The sequence below is a fragment of the Triticum aestivum genome, chromosome 4D, assembly GCF_018294505.1.
Source record: "Triticum aestivum cultivar Chinese Spring chromosome 4D, IWGSC CS RefSeq v2.1, whole genome shotgun sequence".
Classification (NCBI taxonomy): domain Eukaryota; kingdom Viridiplantae; phylum Streptophyta; class Magnoliopsida; order Poales; family Poaceae; genus Triticum; species Triticum aestivum.
This window is the reverse complement of record NC_057805.1, coordinates 464,837,734-464,846,290: the sequence shown is the minus strand read 5'-3', so window position 1 is coordinate 464,846,290 and position 8,557 is coordinate 464,837,734. Positions and strand designations below refer to the sequence as shown.

Genomic DNA, 8,557 nt, shown 5'->3' with positions numbered 1-8,557 from the left:
GGGAAAAGTGCGCAAACCTCTGCAGAGTGTACAATCTAATCATGGTTAGCCGTGGCCCCGGTTATGGACATCTTGAATATCTAGTACTTGGACTATCCTATTGTATCTCATCACTCTAAAATTAAACTATTGGGTTGATGATTATTTTCCTTAATTGGGATTGAGATGGGGGTACCATTCTCAGTGTTGTTCAACCACCATGATAGTTAAATAAAATTTATTCCTTTGTTGTAGGGAAAAATTGGCTTTTCGCAAAATATATTAACCATTACAGCCTTCACCAGCCATATATGCATGTAGTGATAGTATTCATTTGTTCATTGCTTTACTGTGTTACTTTGCCAGCATATTTCATGTGCTGACCCGTTTTCGGGCTGCAACGTATTATGTTGCAGACTTTTCAGACGAGGAGTAAGGTTCGCTAGGTCGTTGTCGTGCACTCAGCTACGCCGTTGGAGTTGATGGACTCACTTTATCTTCCAAGCCTTCCGTTGTTATCTTATTTGGATGGCCTTAAGCCATATTTATTGTAATAAGTTCTTTTTTGAGACATTCGATGTAATAAGTGTGTGATTGCACTCTGTTATAAATCCTTTGAGTACTGTGTGTGTCAGCATTACCGATTCAGGGATGACACTGAAGCACAGAGACTTGACCGTCTGAGGTCGGGTCGCTACAAGATGGTATCAGAGCACACGCTGACTGTAGGACACGACCACTAAGACAAGCCATAGGTCACTCTTCTCTACTCATTTCTGACTTCTCTCCATTTTTCCACTCTTTAGGATGGCGGACTCAAGGAACAAGTTTGCACAACCGGATGAAGACACACCCTTTGGACGACACTTGAAGGAGGCCACTAGGTACCTAAACATCGGAATACCAAGCTTCACCGGGACCTACACCGCCACTTTACGAGAAGATGAGCGATGGAGTGTTCGAGTTCATATTCCAGGACATTCACGCGAGTCACTGAGCCCATAGAGTTTTCCTTCGATGCACCCATCTGGAGTCTAGGCAAGAGCATGGCAGCCCACATTGCTATGGGACGTATTGGAGAAGTCTACAAACAGGAGCTGAAGGACACTATCTACCAGATATGTGAGCGCCGAGATGAGCAATGGGAGATGATCAGCACCAGGAAGGACAGGTCCATTGCAGCTTTCATCCAGGAGTTAAAACAGCACATTCGACGCCAGGAGAACCAGATGTGCGCAGGCATGATGGATCTGAAGAAGGCAATGACCAGGATCACGGAGCTAGAAGAGGAACTTAAGTCTACGCGCGACGGTTATGAGGAGGAAATCACAATACTATTGGAGAAGAATGACGACCTGATAAATAAGATCGGAATATTCATGAGAGATCCCGCGCCAGAAGAAGAAGACGATAAACCCAAGGAGATTCGTTGCGAAGACTACTCGCAACGATCAAAAATGACTGGAATTTACCTCGTTACTAGAGTCAAAACCAGAAATATTTACACTTCAATATCCACACAAAAAAAAACATTTACACTTCAATAGAGGAGATCACTGTAACTGTCGCCATGGCACCGTTCGGCTGCGCAGAACAGCTCCGAGTAATCCCAAAGTCCCTCCAGCTCCGAGTAATCGCCGGGGTTGGCAGCGAACGCCGCTGCCGGCACGTGGTCCGCAGCTGCACTGACCGAGCCCGCGGTGGTGGACGTGAAATAGCTCGGCGCTCCAGTAACAGCGCTCGTCTTCTCGGCTGCGGCAGCGCGGCAGGGGCGCGGCCGCGGCTTCGGCGCCGGACTTGCCCGTGAGGCGCTGTACGAGGGACTTGAAGCTCGCGGCGTCGGAGGTGACGAACTGCGTCTCGATGTAGGTGACCTTGACGCCATTGTTGCCCATGGCCATGAACCTTGCTTGATCGAGCAGAGCAGGTGCTGTGTGCCGGCGCACTTCACTGTATCTCCTCGTGCGGCTGGCTCTCTTCTTGATCGACTGACGACTTTTCCTCGCGGGAAAGCAGTAAGCTCTAGCCTCAGGTTGTGTCTGTGTGTGCGTCTTTTGCTAGCGTTCTGGAGGCCTTTATATACAGGAGGACGAGACTGAGATTCTGGAGGTGAGAACTATTCTCAGGTTGGGGTGCAAGATGGACCGGGCTCGATCGTGTGGCGCTAAAGAGTTGAGAAGAGCGGGTGGTAGCGGCTGAATGCAGAGAGAGAGAGAGAGAGAGTAGGCGTTTGACTGGTCCTGAGGAGGCAGTGTGAGCGAGACAGCGGTCAGCTTTTGGAGAACGGGAGAGGAGTTGGTCAAGCGCTCGTGCGGGAGTATGGTTTTGACGCCTCTCGTTACATTTGCTTCGCCGTTCTTTCTCCCTGCCTTCGATGCATGATGCTGATGGGTCTCAACATCGCCAAGCTCGTGCTCCTTCTCCCCGCTTGTTCGCCGTACTTTCTCCCTGTCTTTGATCCGTCAATCGATCAGACGCATCGGGAGCCCTTGGGCGCCTTGCAGCCGCAGCAGCACGGCAGCAGCGTGAGGTTGACGCCGAGGACGTTGGCGCTGATGGCCAGGAAGATGCAGGCGGCGGCGTTGAGGTCGACGAGGCCGAAGATGAGGGAGCAGCACGGCTCCTTGGGAGGCGCCTGCCCCACAGCCCCAGCACCACGTGGATCAGCCCGTTCAGCACGCTGCACGCCTCCGCCGGCGAAGGGCGCGGGTGGCCGTTGCACGTCTCGGCCGGCCGGGCAGGGGGGCACAAAACCACCACAACTTGCCAGCGACCCCGTCATGCGCGACCTACGCCGGCAGAGGTACGAACAGAGGATGCAGACGTACGATGACGAGCAGAGGAAGCGAAAAGAGCATGAGGCGCGAGTGGCCTCCTTCGGAGGAGATTTGTAAGCGTTAGAACTCAAATTTTTGATGCACCACTGGTTGCTTTTTTTAACACAGTAAAGACGTAGACGCTCAAACATACATACATACACTCATCCCTATGAACGTGCGCACACACTCTGCTAGCCGGTGTATAAGGGCATTCCAACGCGGACCGTAAAACAGACACCGTATTTTTTCTGCGAGCATGGTTACCGGCATTAAACCATGTCCCATAAATGTCCGCTTTCAACACTTAACATAATTATTAAAAAAAATACTCTCTTTGTTCAAATTTGAACTAAAACTCTAGTACAACAATAGTATAAATGTAAATATTACATCCAAGATAACCAGATGTGCAACACGATTTTTGAATTCAACGATACTCGAGTGTCAAAATCGGCATATGCTGTCCCATGCATTGTGCCCCCCTAGATTCATCCAACAATGTATGAGCGTAAATGACCTACCCGCGGTCTTGTAGTCCAGCACGACAGAGCGTCTAGGCTATACAACATGATGATTATCAAGTTGCAATATTGAGTGAATCACTAAATTGACCAACATGTAGAGCAACAAGAAGCAAAACTTACGATCTTTATTGTTGACGACCCCGATGCCCACATTGTCTCCACTTATGCAATCGCACCGCAAAACTTAATGACGGAGTTGGAGAGGTGTACCACCAATGCGCTAGTGACTTCATCTTGCGGTCATGGATGACATGCAAGTCATAGGGCACAAAGTTCTTTTACTCATGAAACGAAACATGCACGTTTTGTCAAAAGGTCGAGCACCCTTGCCTCATGCCTACAAAGTATGCAGATACGACCTTCCACGTATCGCACAACAACTCATCCTCAGTCACCGAGTACCCTGCCATCGTTTTACTCTACAAAACAACAAAAAGGTCAACAAAAAAGCATATTTGACCGAACACCTGTCAGGCGTGGTGTCCGCCAAGGATGGCATCGGCAGGGGTGGGGGGAGGGGTATACGACCTTCCATATATCGCACAACTCATCCTCAATCACCGAGTACCCTGCCATTGTTTTACTCTAGAAAACAACAACAAGGTCAACAAAAAAGCACATTTGACTGAACACCTGTCAGGCGTGGTGTCCGCAAAGGATGGCGTTGGCAGGGGCGGGTGGGGGGCTACCTGGCTGTGGACGGATCCTAGGTGGACGGCGACGTAGTCCAAGGTGGACATGCATGTGGGTTGAGGCCGTAGACGTCCGAGGATGCCTGGACGATGGCCGGAGAGGTCCAACGATGTCGTCGGACGAGGAGGGTGCGAATGCAAAGTAAGGGGTGATACGTCCATTTTGCATCATGTTTTGTTGCTGTTATTTATAATGTTTTAGATCAATATTTCACTTTATGATGCAATTCTAATGCATTTTCTCTCTTATATATGCAAGATACACATGGAGAGGGAAATAGCCGGCAGTTGGAATTCTAGACCTAAAAGAGCTACAGTAGAGATAGCTATTCTCTGGAGCTCCAAATGACCTGAAATTTTATGGAGAATTATTTTGGAATATACTCCCTCCGTCCCAAAATAAGTGACTCAAGTTTGTACTAACATTGTAATAAAGCTAGTATAAACTTGAGTCACTTATTTTGGGACGGAGGGAGTATAAAAAATAATGGAAGGAAGAAGTATCAAAGAACACCTTCGGTGAGCCCACAAGGCAGGGGGTGTGTCCTGGTGCCTTATGGGGCCCACAGATGCCCTCTGGTTCCCATCTTCTGCTATATATGACCATTTTCCCTAGAAAAAAAATAGGATAAGACTTTCGGGACGAAGCGCCACCGTCTTGAGGTGGAACCTAGGCAGGAGCACTTTTGCTCCCAGCGGAGCGATTCCGCCAAGGATACTTCCCTCTGGGAGGGGGAAATCGAAGCCATCATCACTAATGCTCCTTTCATCGTGGGAGGAATCATCTCCATCAACATCTTCGCCAGCACCATCTCATCTCCAAACCCTAGTTCATCTCTTGTATTCAATCTTTGTCCCAAAACCCCAGATTGATACCTGTGGGTTGCTAGTAGTGTTGATTACATCTTGTAGTTGATGTTGGTTGGTTTATTTAGTGAAGATCATATGTTCAGATTGTTAATCATATATTTATCTCCTCTGAACATGAACATGAATATGATTGATAAGTCTCCAACATATCTATAATTTTTGATTATTCCATACTATTATATTATCTATTTTGGATGTTTTATATGCATTAATATGCTATTATATATTATTTTTGGGACTAACCTATTAACCTAGAGCCCAATGCCGGTTTCCGTTTTTTCCTTGTTTTTGATTTTTATAGAAAAGGAATATCAAACAGAGACCAAACGGAATAAAACTTTCGCGATGATTTTTCTTGGACTAGAAGACACCCAGAAGACTTGGGGAGGGGGTCAGAAGACTCACGAGGAGTCCACAAGCCCTCAGGGCGCGTCGTAGGGGGGGAGCCCCTAGCTTGTGGACCCCTCGGGAGTCCCCCAACCCTAATCTTTGCACTATAAATTCCCAAATATTCCCCCAACATCAGAAGCATCCACCAAAATACTTTTCCGCGCCGCAAGCCTCTGTTCCCATGAGATCCCATCTTGGGGCCTTTTTGGCACTCTGCCGGAGGGGGATTCGATCACGGAGGATCTCTAGATCAACCTTGATGCCCTTCCGATGAAGCGTTAGTAGTTTACCACAGACCTACGGGTCCATAGCTAGTAGCTAGATGGCTTATTCTCTCTCTTTGATCTTCAATACAATGTTCTCCTCGATGTTCCTGGAGTTCTATCCGATGTAATATTCTTTTGCGGTGTGTTTATCGAGATCCATGAATTGTGGATTTATGATCAGATTATCTATGAATACTATTTGAGTCTTCTCTGAACTCTTTTATGCATGATTAAGATATATTTGTATTTCTCTTCGAACTATCGGTTTGGTTTGGCCAACTAGATTGGTTTTTCTTGCAATGGGAGAGGTGCTTAGTTTTGGGTTCAATCTTGCGGTGTCCTCACCCAGTGACAGAAGGGGTAGCGAGGCACGTATTGTATTGTTGCCATAAATGATAAAAAGATGGGGTTTATATCATATTGCTTGAGTTTACCCCTCTACATCATGTCATCTTACTTAAAGTGTTGCTCCGTTCTTATGAACTTAATACTCTAGATGCATGCTGGGTAGCGGTCGATGTGTGGTGTAATAGTAGTAGATGCAGGTAGGAGTCGGTCTACTTGTCACGGACGTGATGCCTATATTCATGATCATTGCCTTAGATATCGTCATAACTATGCTCTTTTCTATCAATTGCTCGACAGTAATTTGTTTACCCACCGTATGTTTTCTTTTGAGAGAGAAGCCTATAGTGAAACGTATGGCCCCCGGGTCTATTTTCCATCATATATTTTCAGATCTATAAACCAAAAAACCCAAAAATACCTTGCTGCAATTTATTTCTATTTACTTTAATTTGCTCTTTTATTTATCTTTCATGCCTATCAAGATCTCACTCTTGTTCGTGACAATGAAGGGATTGACAACCCCTTTTCGTGTTGTGTGCAAGTGTCTGTTAGTTTGTGCAGGTGCATAGATTGGAGACTTGCTTGTGCCTCCTACTGGATTGATAGATTGGTTCTTAACTGAGGGAAATAGTTATCTCTATTTTGCTGCATCACCCTTTCCTCTTCAAGGAAAAAATCAACGCAAGCTCAAGAAGTAGCAATGATCTGTGATTTGTTCCGTTTGTTCTTGAGGACATGGGAGAAGTCTTGTTATAAGTAATCATGTAAAGTTAGTTTTCGTTCAATATTTTGATGGTGTGTTACGTTGTTCTTCCTCTTGTGGTGTCATGTGAACGTCAACTACACGACACATTACCATGGTTGGGCCTAGGGGAAGGCACTGCGGGATTAGTAAGTAGATGATGGTGATGGGTTACGAGAGTGACAGAAGCTTAAACCCTAGTTTGTGCGCTATTCTGTAAGGGGCTGATTTGGATCCATATGTTTAATGATATGTTTAGATTTATCTTAATTCTTCTTTCGTAGTTGCGGATGCTTAGGAGTAGTGATTAATCAGTGAATCAACCTATTAACTGGATTAATCGGTCGACCATTAATTGGTAGATTAAATAGGAACTTCCCAACATATATCTAGATTTTTTATGTATTATACCATACTCTCATGCTCCCAGCTATGTAGTATACTAAAACATGCTGTCATACACATATGAAAAGCATAGAGAGGAGGTAAAATTATTAACCCTAGCTATTAAGGAGCGGGATGGGGCTAATGGGCCAAAAATTTGGGCTTTGTTTGCCCACCGTTAATGGGCCAACAGTGATTAATCGGCATGACAACTGATTAATCGGTCTAAGTGGCCAATTAATCAGCCTGACAAGTTAACGCGACGAATATGTGGTATTAGATTTGGCCATGCTATGAGTAGCGATTAACTGGCCCGTTAACTGGTTAATCGGGTGAATTCTTGAACAGTGACTATGGTTGGATTTATCTTAATTATTCTTTCATAGTTGCAGATGCTTGTGAGAGGGGGTAATCATAAGTGGGTTTGTTGTTCAAGTAAGAACAATACCCTAGCACCGGTCCACCCACATAACAATTGATAGAAGTAGTGAACGTGAATTCGCGAATCGTGATGAAGTTAACTAGATGAAATTTCCATGTGTCATCGAGAACGCTTTGCTCAGTATAGGAAGTACTCCTGGCTTGTCCTTTGCAATGAAAGGATTGGGCCACCTTGCTGCACTTTTTACTTTGGTTACTTATTACTTGCTACGAATTATCTTGATATCAAACTATCTATTACAACTACTGTACTTGCAGAGAATACCTGCTGAACACCGATTATTGAGTCCTTCTGGTCCTCGTTGGGTTTGACATCTTACTTATAGAAAGGACTATGATTGACCCCCTATACTTGTGGGTCATCAAGGCGGAGTAGGGGCGAAGTGGAAGCAAAGTGGACATGGAGGGGGTTTGAGTGGGTCTGAGGTGTCGGAGTCCAACAAGGTGGTGGTCCGTATTCTCGCAATCCCCCGCCCCCAGGTTATCATCTGGTTTGTGGGAGTTCAGACAACCAGACGCGTATGTGGACCGGTGGGGTCCCGCGTTGGATGGTAAATTGCGTCTAGACAATTCGGTTCTAATGATTGCATGCGTTTTTAGTGTCCACATTAGAGATGCCTTAATCCCTCAAATAAAAAAAATCCTCAAATATGGCTTTTGAGGGATCTGGCAGAGATGCTCTTACATTGTTTCAGTTCTAGGTCAAAACAAAAACCAGGGATGAACTAGAATATTTTTTGGTAGGGACAAGCTTCATTCTCAAGGGACAAATTTTGGACAAAATCATTCTTGCTAGTTTTTATCATAATATATAGAAATTATGTTGCAATTTAAGAATTTATGCATAAGATGGTTTTCCCTCTTATTATAATCAACAAGGGGTGAAATTGCGTGCACGCTTGGGGTTCACTGTGACTTTGTGAGGCTTTCATTCAGCAAGATCTACCTCACCAATGTATACACATGGAATTTTGAAATTCCAGATGTCCAACCAATTAGTCTAATATAATATCACATAACATTCAAGTAAGATAGTTCATAAATAGTAAATGAAAATAATAATCAAAATAAGTGATATATCGAAGCTTAAGATGTCCAATGG

General features: G+C 45.1%; 1 pseudogene; it reads right to left on the bottom strand.

Moving 5' to 3' along the window:
• Nucleotides 1-2,449: 2,449 nt before the first annotated feature.
• On the bottom strand, nucleotides 2,450-4,062 carry LOC123097076 (14 kDa proline-rich protein DC2.15-like; annotated as a pseudogene).
• Between the last annotated feature and the right edge of the window lie 4,495 nt (nucleotides 4,063-8,557).